A 15561-nucleotide genomic window follows, 5' to 3' on the forward strand; every position below is an offset into this window, starting at 1 on the left:
TTTAAAACCTCCACATCAAACCTAGGGGGTCAGCGAGGATCTACTATGCCCCCTTATGGTCATTTGCCCCTTCGCTTTGGCCTCCTCTTGTCTCTCGATCCTACCGAGAGACAAGATGGCGGCCGCTACGGACTGTTTGGAATGTTTACAGACGCCGGAGAGCCAATCAGCTTCGCTTCACAAAGCTCCGTAACGCGAAAAGTACGCGAACTGGAGCGCTGCCCGGTCCGCTGTTACAGATATATATCTTTTTTTGAACGTTAATTTCTCAAAATCCACTGGAGCACATATATTGAGACCTAGCAAAGGCACATCGGGCTACCAGTCCCTACAATTTTGCCAAGTTTCGTGCAAATCCATTCAGCCGTTCGGGCTAAAAGTGAGGCCAACCGCCCTATGGAAAACTCAATGTTAAAAACACGTTTTGGGACCCCCCTTTTTTCTCGGCCCCCCCTTGACGAAACCCCCCCAAATTTTCAAGGGCTGCTCAGAAACAATATGTTCCATTTTCCTGAAATATTCAGCCAATTCCGTCCACAAACGCCAAAGTTATTAGACATAGAATTTTCAAAAATCCCATAGAGAAAAAATCCTAACTATATATACCTACTGGCGACCGCCAGTAGGTAATATATATATATATATATATATATATATCCAACAACAAAGAGTAGCCCTCAGTTTGAAAGAAGCCACCAGCTGGTAATAGTTCAACTCTTTATTGATGGAACCTCACAGGCAAGTAGCTCAAGGAAAAGGCATCATTATCTTAAAGCGAAACGCGTTTCAGGAACTTCATCCTTTTGTCAGTGGCAAAATCTGCTGAATGAACATGGCGTTCTGCCTCACACCTGTTAATATCAATGATCCCGACCCAGTGGGTGTGGCCAATAACATAGCCTTGTGGGTCTCATAGTGCAGGCAGGATTTAGGGGTGGAGGCTGCCCGAGATGGGCATGCCAATGCCCCCACCCCTGCAAAATTCCACAGCTTTTTTGTCCCCTTTGGGAGGCAGAGGTGGGCAGTAGCCCCTGATCTGCACCCTCGGTGGGTGTCAGAACCGCTATACCTGATGCCAGTGTTTGTGGTATACATACCCTGCAAAAGAGTCAGGAGTTCCCAAATTGCTGTAACTGGACTGGTCTGGTCCACTACTGGAGACTTAAGATGGCCGCCGGAATGGAACAGGAGATGGGCGTTCTAGACTCTGGGGACACAGCTGCTTGAGAATTAAGATGCAGCGCGAGCGTTTTAACAACGACGCACTTCACCGAGGTTTCCCGCCTGGATAGTCCAGCGTGAAGGAGCGCTTATCTTTCATAGAAATTCAGTTTGTACTAGTTTAGTTGTTATTCCCGTAAACCTTCCCGGAGAGCAGTTGACATTGATAAATGATCTAACTCGGCAATTACGTCCAACGCGAGTTATTTTCTGGAGCAAAGAAGCCGGAGCAGACACTGAATGCACCGCGTCTCGTGTGACAGAAGACAAAGACATTCAGAGCTAAGTAGAAACGAATGATGCTATTTCAGGAATCAATTCAGAAGTATAACTGTTGGATTTTGATTACTATAAAAGTATGAATAGACGCTAGAAGCCGTTATCTAGGCATAAGAATCACCAAAGACCCTAACCTTTTGGCTCAGAATAACCTAGACGCGTCTCACGAGAAGCGAAAACATTAATGAAGTCTTGGTCATTTTTACCTCTCACCATCTATGGAAGGACCAGCTTAGTAAAAATGTCCATTCTCCCGAAATACACTTTTCTCTTTAACACAATTCCTTTAATATTTGATACGAACCAACTAAAAAAATCCCAACAAAACATAAATTCATTGGTTTGGTGTTACAAATCATCTAGGCTGGCGTGGAAGAAACTGAGAAGGAGAAGGGAAAAAGGAGGCCTTGCTTTGCCAGACCTGGAATACTATGCGTGGGCCTTTCACCTGACCCACTCCAGGATGTTATTAAAGTCCCCACTAGACAACTCTAACGGCTACATGTTCAAAGCTATGCTAATGGGTTCAGACCTTCCACCGGACGGATTTCTATTTAAATTCGGGCATCAGAGGTTCTTCAAAAAAGTCAGACTGAAGACATTATACTGCCCCATAAAAGAATGGTCGCAAATTAAATCTAAGGCGGGGATTGCATACTTTTCTAACTACGCGCCCATATGGGACTTCCCCTGGCTTTCACCATATTCCATACAGACGGTAAAAACAGTCCTACAAGAAGCAGGAATTATACGATGGGGAGAACTAGTAGAAGATGGCTCTCTTATTGATTGGGAAACATTCTCAGACAGTGCAACCTCACCAATATCTTGGTTTACTTACAGTCAGCTTTCAAGCTGGCTTCGTTCTAGAACAACTAAAAAGACCAAATTCGGAGGAGACAGCTTATTAGAGAAGAATCTAATGGAAAAATCATATAAGGGAAAGGAGGTTGCTGCACATTACTCGAGCATTTTGGAAGAAAGAGAGGATGAGCTTAATCTTCCGACAAAGCTATGGGGTGGAGAGGGTGAACCCCAGGCAGAAGGGAAATGGACTGAGTTATTTACGCTCCTTTATAAGATCATAAAACCAGCCTGGCTGAGGCGTAATCAACTGTTTACATTACATCGGGCGTACTATTCCCCCAAAAGGCTTTCTAAGTTTCAATCGGTGAAATGCTGTAGTAAATGTTCCCTGCCAGCTGCCTCAGATCTACATATGTTCTGGGAATGCCCGAATGTCACTAATTTTTGGCAGGAAGTAAAGACATCGCTTGAGTCAAACCTTAAAATCTCTATCCCCCTCTCTTGGTCCTTGGTAATATTTGGACTGAGTGATAACATCAAAGGATTAGAAAGAGAGTTCCTATACTACGCTATATTATTAGCAAGAAGACAAATCTGCAAAAATTGGGATAACATCAACCCACCAACTCATGCAGAGTGGTTGTCTTCATTATACAGCACATCAAAAGCAGATTTGGCCAGAACATGTAGTCCCCGTACAGTGAGATTTTGGAATTTCTTAATTGAGTGGAGTCGGAACAGTTAGGACCCCGGGTTTTTTTTTTTTCTTCCCCGGGTCCGATGATTAAGCCTCTGTCTCCATGTCCAATGGGAGACACCCCAAGCCATAGCTATATTGGACGATCAGCCCATATCGGGTGTGTACGGGAGTTAGATCGTGTGGGGCTCTATTTCTCAGTTTCGACACCAGACCAGCCTTCCAGGGAAAATTGACGGCACCTTAAAAAGGCTACTGGGTCCTGCGGTAGGAATGCCCCTGGATCGATAAAGTGGCAAATGAGGACAAAAAAACCCCAAAAAAAACCCCATAAAAAAACTATGAATAGACGCTAGAATTCTATGAGAGAGTTGTGACATTGAAACAAGAAAAAGACTAAAAAGGTGCTAGCCTAGTTAAAATAAACGTTGTTCTTACCAGAATGAAAGTCGTGTTCTCAGGTGTTACCAGGGAAACTCCAAGACATAAATCAGGAGAGTAGACGGAGAAGGAGAGAGAGAGTAAAGAGGAAGTTAGTTTTTCAAGGATTAATAAGGAACAACAAAACTCTTATTGAAGCAAATATAAATATGTAAATACTCACCAGACCAGCAGCAGCTTTCTCCAAGGAAACCTGAAAAGAGAGAGAGAGAGAGAGAAAAAGGTTAAACAGGAGATAGCACACTACAGAAACCCCTAATCAAGGAAAGACTCTTCAGTTAGTGAAGTAAGTACAACTCCTATCAAAAGAAATAGTAACTAGTTAGGATAAATCGATAAGAAAACTAATGTTGTCATTTTCCTTCACTAGTAACAACTAATTGATGAGGAAGATAGAAATAATCATCCAAAAATCAGAAGAGCAGCTAAAGTCCAGAAGAGTTAGGGCGGGTGTGAAAATTCAGCAGAGAAATTCAAGTTATAGAGTAGAAAAGGTTGGAAAGTAATCATGCATTAAATTACAGGTTGCATTGACTGAGCAGACGGTGCCCGCTGATCCCTGACGGAAGGACCCTATCTGGACCAGTCTCTTCTTTGTTTGTTATTTTATCCAATTTCCCCCTTCCCTTAAGGTAATGACTAGGGGGTTCTGAGTATAGACCTTCTGGCATTGCCGAGAGGGATTTGGGACCTAGCATCTCTGTTCCCGTGCAAGAACTGGTAAGAGTTAAGAACAAGTTGTTAAAACTTGAGCCCTGACAGAGTGAAGTGTCCAAGTCGTTTTTAGCACCTGAACAGAGATGGCAGAGGGAATTGACATACAATCTCTGGGAACAATTCTAGATGCAATACAAAAGGAACTGGGAGCGGTCAGAGAGGAAAATCAAAGTCTTAGACAGGAGGTAGTCAGTGCAAGAAAGAAAACTGAGAATTAGCCTTAAGACTCAGGCCATCTAGTACACTAGAGAGGGAAGCAATGCATCTAGTATTAGAAGCTACCAATAGATCAACCACACAGGTAATTCATTCCCTATCCCCAGTCATTCCTTTAGCTGCTCCCGAAAGATTTAATGGAGACCCTCAGAAAGCGCAAATATTTCTTTCACAATGCTCACTACACTTCATGTGCCGGCCTTCGATCTTCCCTGATGCGCAGTCTAGGGTCGCGTTCATACTCTCATATCTGAGTGGAGACGCAGCTTCATGGTCTATGCCTCTTGTCTCCCGGGATGATCCTCTATTGAGAAACTATGAAGAATTTAAACAGGAATTCCTTCGAATATTTGACAGACGGAGAATATCCCAGGTGGTGGATAATGAACTGCTTGACTTGCGGCAAGGGAACCGAGATTTAATAGCTTACTTGGCCTAGTTCAACAAGTTGGTGGTGGAGACTAATTGGCCAGAAAGCAAGAGAGCAGCAGTGTTTTACCGTGGGTTGAGAGATGAATTAAAAGATACCTTGGCCCAAATTCCCAATCGACCCACGGAGATTTCGGCACTAATAGATTTGGTCTTGGAGATAGATTTTCGTCAGGGTGAAGGAAGAGGTGAAAAGAAAAAGGACTTCAGAGCAATTACTCCGAGATTTGGCAGAGTTCGATCTGATAGCTTGAGAAGTGTAAAAAATCAACACGGAACTGAACCTATGCAGATTGGAACAATAAGAGGTCCCTTGTCTAAAGAGGAGAAGGACAAGAGAAGGCTTGGAAATTTATTTATGTACTGCGGAACCGGGGGGCATTTCGTGAGAAATTGCCCAAAGAAACCCAGAAATATTTACAAGCCGAAGAAAAACTAACGGCACCACCTGTGGGGGGAATTGAACAGGTGGGTGCAATTCAAGAAATAACTCCAAAAGAACATCAAGTAGCGAATACACTGCAATCGGCAGCTCCACATTTGATCCTGTCTATGGAAGTGAGATTCAGAGAGACTATTCTGACGGAAGTATCAGTCATGATAGATTCAGGAGCCACCGGAAACTTTTGCGATTTGAGATTTGCAGCAAAGGTGGGCATTCAAGCTATCAAGAAAATGAGGAGTGAGCCCGTTCGGGCTGTGGACGGAACCAACCTTTCGTCCGGACCGATCGTGAGCCACACCGAATTAATACAACTAGTCTCCGGAGACGGGCATAAGGAGAGACTTCAGTTTAATTTGATTGATGCTCCACAATTTCAATTAATTGTAGGTCTTCCATGGCTTACTGAGCACAACCCAACGATCGATTGGAGTTCCAGAACCATTACGATGGACTCAAATTATTGCCACGAGATTTGTTTCAGTGCTGTGGAGAAGTCCTGGGAGAGTAACCCGGCCTTATCCTTGTGTTCTACGGTTCATTCCATGTGCGTAATCGGTGTTCCGGAAATTCCAGAAGAGTACGAAGAGTTCAAAGATGTGTTCAACAAAGCAGAGGCGGAACAACTACCTCCACATTAAGTATATGACTGCAAAATAGATTTAGAAACTGGTTCGAATTTACCATGCAGTCGAGTTTATGCGCTAACGGAAAAGGCATATGGATTTATTCGACCCTCCCAGTCCCCCGTCTCGTCCCCATTATTTTTCGAGCCGAAGAAGGAGGGAGACTTCCAGACGTGCATCGATTATAGGGCAATTAACAAAATTACCAAGAAAAATCGGTATCCCCTGCCATTAATCTCAGTACTCTTGGACCAAGTAAAAGGAGCTCGAATCTACACAAAATTAGACCTGAGGGGCGCCTATCACCTAGTCCAAATGCGCGAAGGAGACAAGTGGAAGACGGCTTTTCAGACGAGGTTTGGGCTTTTTGAATATCAGGTGATGCCGTATGGTTTATGCAATGCCCCAGCTGCCTTTCAGCACTTCATCAACGACATTTTAAACAAATTTATAGATCAATGTGCTATAGTGTACATAGATGACATCTTGATATACTCCTCCGACGTGACAAGACACCATGAGCAAGTAAAAGGTGTATTGAGAAAGCTACAAGAGAACAAATTGTTTGTAAAATTGGAAAAGTGCGCCTTTGATGTGTCACAGGTGGAGTTTTTGGGCTTCGTCCTTTCGCCTTCTGGAATTCTGATGGATCAAAGGAAAGTGGAAGCAGTAAAGAACTGGGAATCTCCTACAAGCGTAAAAGAAGTCCAAAGTTTCATTGGATTTGCTAATTTCTATCGGAGATTTATCGGTGAATTTTCTAGGAAGATTCTTCCTCTTACCAAATTGCTGAGGAAAGGAATCAAGTTTGAATGGACCAAAGAGACTGAGGAAGCCTTTCAATCTTTAAAGACTGATTTCACCACAGCGCCAGTCCTGTTACATGCTGATCCTAATGAACCATTCTATGTTGAGACGGATGCCTCCGATCAAGCTGTAGGTGGAATTTTGTCTAAACGACACAAAACCACAGGTCAATTGCATCCGGTTCGTTAGTGCTCCAGAAAATTAACCTTGGCCGAGATTAATTACACAATCACTGAGAAGGAGTTGCTAGCGATAAAGGATGGCTTTAAAGAGTGGCGACATTATTTGATGGGGGCTCAACATCAGGTGACGGTGTTTACAGATCATAGAAATTTAAAATTTCTAAAGACAGCGAGAACTCTTACTCCCAGACAATTGAGGTGGTCTTTATATTTTGCAGACTACGATTTTGTAATCACGTATCGTCCTGGAGCCCAGAATGGTAAAGCAGACGCATTGTCCAGAATTGGTACAGAAGCTCCGAAGATAGTTACAGAAAACCAACCCATCATTCCAAGTACCAAAATAATCGGAGTCACCACCTCAATCGGTTTGGAAAAAAATATTGCGGAAGGCATGAGTCCAGAAGCTATGTAGAATTGGGCAAAAGAAGATCCAAACAGAAAGATCGTCAACCAGTTGCCTTACCATCAAGAAGCTCTATACGTACCCACCACCGAACTGCAACAGAAAATAATGCAGGAATGTCATGATGACAAACTGGCTGGCCATAAGGGAGAAGCCAAGACTGAGGAGTTGATAAAAAGACACTATTGGTGGCCAAAGATGACTTCAGATATCGAGAGGTATGTTAAGTCCTGTGAGATCTGCGCTCAGGGAAAATCGGAAAGGCAGGCCCCAAAGGGTCTTCTGCAGCCATTACCCACCCCACCTTACCCATGACACACTATCACATTAGACCTCATCACTGATTTACCCTTTAGTCAGGGTTATGATACTATCCTAGTAGTGGTAGATGCCTTTTCTAAGATGGCCTATTTTACCGCCTTAAAGGGGGTCCCTTCTGCAAAACAGCTAGTTGTCCATTTCAGTTCTCAGATAGTGAAAATACATGGTATACCAAAAATAGTGATCTCGGACAGGGGTACTCAATTTGTGTCTCATTTCTGGAAAGCCTTTATGGAAGGGTTAGGAACTGAGGTTCGATTCTCCACAAGTTACCATCCAGAGACTGATGGTCAGACGGAGAGGGTGAATCAAGAATTAGAGCAGTATCTACGGTTATTTCTGTTGAAGGAGGAGGGGAACTGGTCAGACTATTTGTGGACGGCAGAGTTTGCCCATAATAATGCAAAGAACAGTTCTACCGATTACTCTAAATTATGGCAGGCATCCAAATGCAACTATTCGACAAACTGATCTCACAGTTCCTGCGGTTAAAGAAGTAGTTTCACACATACATCAAACACAGCTGAGGGCAGTAGATAATCTTACCAGGGCCAAGGAAAAGTACAAGAGTTATGCTGATAGAAAAAGAAGAGAAGGTCCAGCACTGAATATTGGGGATCGAGTTTGGTTGAGCACAAAAAACTTGAGGTTGAAAGGAAATAGGAAGTTTCAGCCCCGATTCATTGGACCTTACCCAGTAAAAGAGAAAATCAATCAGGTCACTTATCGGGTGGAGTTAAGATTCACCCAGTTTTTCATGTCTCCTTGTTAAAGAAAGCTTCTGCAGATCTAAGAACTCAATTATCCCCGAAACCAATTCAATTAGAGACTGGAACGGAGTTTGAGGTTAAGGAAATTCTGGACTCCAAAAGGTCTAGGGGAAAGCTGTATTACTACATAGACTGGAAGGGCTATGGTCCTGAGGAGCGGTCTTGGGAATTGGAAGAGAATGTTCACGCTCCTAGGTTTATCAAGTCCTTTCATCAACGATTTCCCACAAAACCGAGAGGGAAAGAAGCTGCCTTGTTGGGGGGTACTGTCAGAACCGCTATACCTGATGCCAGTGTTTGTGGTATACATACCCTACAAAAAAATCAAGAGTTCCCAAATTGCTGTAACTGGACTGGTCTGGTCCACTACTGGAGACTTAAGATGGCCGCCGGAATGGAACAGGAGATGGGCGTTCTAGTCTCTGGGGACACAGCTGCTTGAGAATTAAGACGCAGCGCGAGCGTTTTAACAACGACGCACTTCACCGAGGTTTCCCGCCTGGATAGTCTAGCTTGAAGGAGCGCTTATCTTTCATAGAAATTCAGTTTGTACTAGTTTAGTTGTTATTCCCGTAAACCTTCCCGGAGAGCAGTTGACATTGATAAATGATCTAACTCGGCAATTACGTCCAGAGCGAGTTATTTTCTGAAGCGAAGAAGCCGGAGCAGACACTGAATGCACCGCATCTCGTGTGACAGAAGACAAAGACATTCAGAGCTAAGTAGAAACGGATGATGCTGTTTCAGGAATCAATTCAGAAGTATAACTGTTGGATTTTAATTACGATAAAACTATGAATAGACGCTAGAAGTCTATGAGAGAGTTGTGACATTGAAACAAGAAAAAGACTAAAAAGGTGCTAGCCTAGTTAAAATAAACGTTGTTCTTACCAGAATGAAAGTCGTGTTCTCAGGTGTTACCAGGGCAACTCCAAGACATAAATCAGGAGAGTAGACGGAGAAGGAGAGAGAGAGTAAAGAGGAAGTTAGTTTTTCAAGGATTAATAAGGAACAACAAAACTCTTATTGAAGCAAATATAAATTTGTAAATACTCACCAGACCAGCAGCAGCTTTCTCCAAGGAAACCTGAAAAGAGAGAGAGAGAGAGAGAAAAAGGTTAAACAGGAGATAGCACACTACAGAAACCCCTAATCAAGGAAAGACTCTTCAGTTAGTGAAGTAAGTACAACTCCTATCAAAAGAAATAGTAACTAGTTAGGATAAATCGATAAGAAAACTAATGTTGTCATTTTCCTTCACTAGTAACAACTAATTTATGAGGAAGATAGAAATAATCATCTACAAATCAAAAGAGCAGCTAAAGTCCAGAAGATTTAGGGTGGGTGTGAAAATTCAGTAGAGAAATTCAAGTTATAGAGTAGAAAAGGTTGGAAAGTAATCATGCATTAAATTACAGGTTCCATTTACTGAGAAGACGGTGCCCGCCGATCCCTGACGGAAGGACCCTATCTGGACCAGTCTCTTCTTTGTTTGTTATTTTATCCAATTTCCCCCTTCCCTTAAAGTAATGACTAGGGGGTTCTGAGTATAGACCTTCTGGCATTGCCGAGAGGGATTTGGAACCTAGCATCTCTGTTCCCGTGCAAGAACTGGTAAGAGTTAAGAACAAGGTGTTAAAACTTGAGCCCTGACAGTGGGGCAGAAAGCCCATTAGAAGCCAGGTATTTGTTTTGGGGGTCGGGGAAATTTCACAGTTTTTCTGCCCCGGAGGAACATAGGGGCAGAAATCCCACTAGGCACCAGGGATTGTTTTTTTATATGGAGGGTTGGGGGCTGCCCAAATTGGGCATGTCAATGCACCAAGCCGCCCCAAAAAATCTACAGCCTTCTGCCTCCCCTGGGAAGCAGATGGGGCAATAGCCCCCGATATCCCCCGGGGGGGGCAGAGAGCACACTAGACACAGTGATTTTCTTTATGTATATAGGGGTTGGGGCTGCCCAAAATGGGCATGCCAATGCCTCCACACCCCCCAAAAAATCCCACAGTCGTTCTGCCCCCCCCCAGGAACCAGATGGGGAAATAGCCCCTAATCTGCCGGGGGCAGAAAGCCTACTAGACACAAGGGATATGTTTATTGGATTGGCAGGGAGAAGCCCCATAGGCAAGGGTCGCTCCCTTTTTTTAGGCACACATTTAGACTATTTCAGTGATATTTTTATTGTCATCTGCACCCAAGTGGGGGCAGAAAACCACTAGAAACCAGGGAGAGTTTGTTTGTGTGTGTAAACTGGAGGTTGGGCGACGGTCTGCATGTACTGACCTTTGGCTGGCATTTTGTTGGCAGTGTGGGTGGACTTGCGCTTGATGATGGTGCATGTAGATTGGCGTTTGCCTGGTGTGGTGCGTTGGGTGGTGCTTGGCTGGTGGTGTACGTGGATTGGTGCTTGGCTGGCTGTGTGCATGGATGGATCTTGGATGCTGGACTTGACTGGCCATAGCGGGCACCCGGCGTTTCCCCGGTGGGCCGGTTTTCTGGTTGTGGGGGCATTTATGTCACTGGGGGCCGGTTTTACAGTGTTGTAGCAATATCGAGCCCCAGTAGCAAAGAGGGAGCAGTGCTTTTTACTAGCAAGCCCAACCCGCTCATCCCTCCCGGGTCTGTCGAGCAGCAATCTGCCAGAGCGGGTTACTGTTCCCAGTTCGGCCCTGCTTGGCTGCCAGTGTGCTTGGATGGTGCTTGGATGGCGGAGTGCATGGGTGGCACCTGGCTGGTGGTGTGCATAAATATCGCTTGGTTGACTGTGTGCATTGATAGCATTTGGCTGGTGGTGTATTTGGGTTGCGCTTGGCTGGTGGTGTGCATGGATGGCGTTTGGCTGGCCGTGAGTGTGGATGGTGATTGATTGGCAGTGTGCGTGGATGGTGATTGGCTGGTGGAGTGCGTGGATGGTGGTGTGCTTGTACTGACTCTTGGCTGGCAGTGTGGCTTGCATGGATCCCACAGCATTTTATTACCCAGAATCCCCCACAAACCTCAAATTTACTGTCAAGTCACGTTTACCCCACATATCTGTGTGAGTAAGTTGTAGGATCACCGAGCAGTCAAAAATGTCCTACTACCCAGCTTTCCCCTTGGTCTCCTGAGTAAAATGATACCTTAATTGTGTAGGTGCCCAAAGTTGCATCAGCCTAAAAATGTGTAAACAAATTGCCCTTTTGGACCCACTTTGGGCCCCCCTCAATCCTTACATATTTATGGACCTCCCATATCATAGTCACTCCGTCCATCCGCACAAGTAAGCTTTCATTTTTATCGGGAGACTGAGGGGAATGCTGAGTGGAAGGAAAATCTACCATGCGGTGATCCCACAACTTTCCTAAACAGATATTTGAGAAAAATATGGCTTTTTAGCTAAGTTTTAGGTTTACAGCAGAGTCTTGAAAGGAACATGTTGGGGGATCAATATGAGCCGCACATCCCTGAACTCTCATTGGTGTCTAGTTTTCGGAAATGTCTAGGTTTTTTAGGTTCCCCTAGATGCCTTCCAAACTGGGACTGAAAACTTAGGTGCCCACCTATCTATCACAAAACGAACTGGTTTTTCAAGGGGGTCACCTGAGTTTTTGGTCCCGGGCTCAGCGGTCATCTAGGGAAACCTACCAAACCAACCCATTTCTGAAAACTAGACTGCGGAGCCCAGGGAGGAATGGGTTACGTGGATCCCCCAAAGATTTCCTACCCAGAATCCACTGCAAACCTCAAATCTATCCTGAAAAAAATCAGATTTTTCTCATATGTCGCTGTGGGAAATTTGTGACACAAGTTTCCTACCACCCAGTGGTCCTCCCAGTCTACCGATAAAAATGGTACCTCACTCAGGTGGTTGGCCCAAGTTCCCTTGACAGGCAAGGGCCCAAAACATATTGTTGAGACATCAAAATTACCTATCACAAAACTACCAGATTTTGCAAAGGTGGGGGTAGCCGGGTTTTTGGCCCTGTGCTCTGCGGCCATCAAGGGAAACCTACCAAACCCATCCATTTATGATAACTACACATCCTGTCGAGACTAGGTAGCTATGACATGCATGGTGCCCCCAAAGTTGTCCTCCCCAGAATCCCCTGCAAACCTAAAATTTAGCGGAAGAAAATCACGAATTTCACACCACCAAGTGTTTCCCAAGTTCTCCTGATAGAAATGGTATTTCACTCATGTGGGTGGGCCAACTATCCACAACAGGCAGGGGCCCAAAACTTATTGTGGAGACATCAACATTACCTATCCCAAAAAGACCTTATTTTGCAATGGGGGACACCTGGGTTTTTGACCCCAGACTTGGCAGCCATCTACGGAAACCTACCAAACCCACACATTTCTGAACACTAGACTACCGGGGAATTCCAGGGTGGTATGGCCTGCATGCATTCCCAACGTTTACCTAACCAGAATCCCCTACAAACCTCAAATAAATTTTGCTGAAAAAAATCACATTTTCCACATATTTCTGAGTGGGAACATTGTAGGATCATTGGGCTGACATAAATGTCCTACTACCCAGCATTCCCCCAGGTCTCCCGATAAAAATGGTACCTCACTCATTTGGGTGGGTCAAGTATCCGCGACAGGCAAAGGCCCAAAACAGTTTGTGGAGACTTCAAAATTACCTATCATAAAATTACCTGGATTTGCAGAGGGGGGGACCAGTTTTTGGGGCCCCGTGCTCGCAGCCATCTAGGGAAACCTACCAAACCCACACATTTCTGAAAATTAGATATACAGGGGAGTGGAGGGAGGTATGGCTTGCATGGATTCCCCAACGTTTCCCTACCCAGAATCGCCTGCAAACCTCAAATTTAGCTAAAAAAAATCACTTTTCTCCACACCCTTTTGTGTGGGATCACTGTGCCCCCACAAATGTCCTACCATCCAGCGTTCCCCTTGTTCTACCGAGTAAAATGATACCTCACTTGTGTGGGTGGGCCAAGCGCCTGTGACTGGGAAGGGCCACAAAATAGGGATTAAGGGTATAGCACAGCAAATTCTAAGCACTACATTTAACAAAAAAAATGTTTTTAGTCGATTCTGCATTGGACGGCCACACAAGTTTTACTCGGGAGACCAAGGGGAATGCTAAATTTTAGGTGTGCAGGGGATTCTGGTTAAGAAAACGTTGGGAGATCCACACAAGCCCTACCCCAGGGTGTCTAGTTCTCAGAAATGTGTGGGTTTGGTAGTTTTCCCTGGATGGCCACGAGCCTGGGACAAAAACCCAGGTGACCCCCTGCAAAAACAGGTCATTATTCTAGGTAATTTTGATTTCTCCTCAATTTGTTTTGGGCCTTTGCCTGTCGCAGGGCCCACCCATGCAAGTGAGGTACCATTTTTATCAGGAGACCTGGGGGAATGCTGGTTGGTAGGACATTTGTGTCAGCCTGGTGATTCCACAATGTTCCTACACTGAAAAATGTGGAAAATGTAAGTGTTTCAGCTAAATCTGATGTTTGCAGGGGATTCTGGATTGGAAAACTTTGAGTTAACCATGTAAACCTCCCTGGACTCCGTTGGGTATCTAGTTTTTGGAAATGTGTGGGTCTGGTAGGTTTCCCTAGAAAGCTGTCCAGCCCGAGGCAAAAAACCCAGGTGACCCCATTGCAAAATAAGGTCTTTTTGATGTCTCCACAATATGCGGAGCCCTGAGACACCTCCTGCTGCAGCGGAAAACCCTAGATGAAAAATACTTGGAAAGTGTAGTTCTGTAAGAAAGAAGCAAACCGCCAAAACTTGATGGATGGATCTAGAGGCTCACAGTAGCACAGACTCTGTGCTAAATGTTTCCAGCTCAGCAGGATCTAGTAGGGGCTTTTTTTTAGAGTGGAAATATGGTGGCATGTTTCCAACTCAGGGGAACTCAGCCTAGCAGAAAGGAGCTCTTGAGTAAATTGCAAAGCATGGGTAATATTGCATCCCTCCCTTGTTCCAGGAGAGCAGATGATGCAGGATTAGATGGTGCTCCTGTTTTGAGAGTTGTTAACAGTGGGATCAATTAAAGGTAGAGAGCTCGACCCTCTTAGCGGAGCATTTGAACCACACCTCGAGGCACGGTGGAATAAGTGGAAGAGACTTGGAGGATGCTGAAACTCGATGGATTTGAAGTGGGAGTCACTTCACACAAGGGTCTTTGCAGTGCACAGAGGGCTGCCCTGCCTGCCTTGGCTCCAGACCCACTACAGGTGGGTATGCAGTCCTTTGTGTGTGAACAGGACACAGACTATTCTGGTGTATGTGTGAGGCCCAGCTCCTCCCTCCCATACTCCGAGGAAGATCCATCAAGTCACACCTAAGTTCCCTTTGTGTTTGGCTGCCTAGAGGATATACACAAAGTCCAGCTGTCACCCACCCCAGATTGATCAGACACAGGCTGCAGGCACAAAATGGGCTAGCTACTTTAGGTATTTTTCCCTGGCAGGTCATGCAAAACATAAATATAGATGTCCAACCTTTCAATTGCCAGCTCCCTTCCCTATGGGCTACCTGTGGCCTACCTTAGGGGTGACTTATATGTAGTCAAAGGGTAGTTAAGGCTTAGCAATGGGTTATATGGCCAAGTCGACATGGCAGTGTAAACCGAACACACATGCCCTGCTGTGGCATACCCGAGAAATGTTTAAAGGGCTAGTGGATTGGTTGGCACAATCAGCGCTGCAGGTCCACTAGTTGCATTTAATTTACATGCCCTGGGCCCATGTAGTGCACTTTACTAAGGATTTACAAGTAAATTAAATATGCCAAATGTATCAATCAGAGAGGGTTTAGGGGAGAGAGCACATGCACTTCATCACTGGTTAGCAGGGGGAAAGTGCTCGGAGTACTAAAGCCAATAAAAAGGAGTCAGCAAAATATGAGGCAAACAGGCAAAATGTTTGAGGGAAGACCATCCTAAGGCTGTCAGGTTTAACACCAATGGTCCAGTATAAATGTTGGTGGGAAGGGAACTCTGTTTCCTTCTGACCAAAATGGTTGCCCACCTGATTCTATATGCAGATATATATCAGCCTATTCCTGACTGCGAAAGCGCCTTGTGCAAAATTTCTCTTTCCCATAACTTCACCTCATTTATCGCCCTCTTGGCCAAACCGGGGCCTTTCAAGAGGCTCTAGCTCATACTGCCTCTACCCTTGTTTTAGAGTCAGCCAACTTAAATATTATAGGGGATCTCAATCTCCATTTGGACTATCA

Source organism: Lissotriton helveticus, chromosome 3_1 (assembly GCF_964261635.1).
Source record: "Lissotriton helveticus chromosome 3_1, aLisHel1.1, whole genome shotgun sequence".
Lineage (NCBI taxonomy): Eukaryota > Metazoa > Chordata > Amphibia > Caudata > Salamandridae > Lissotriton > Lissotriton helveticus.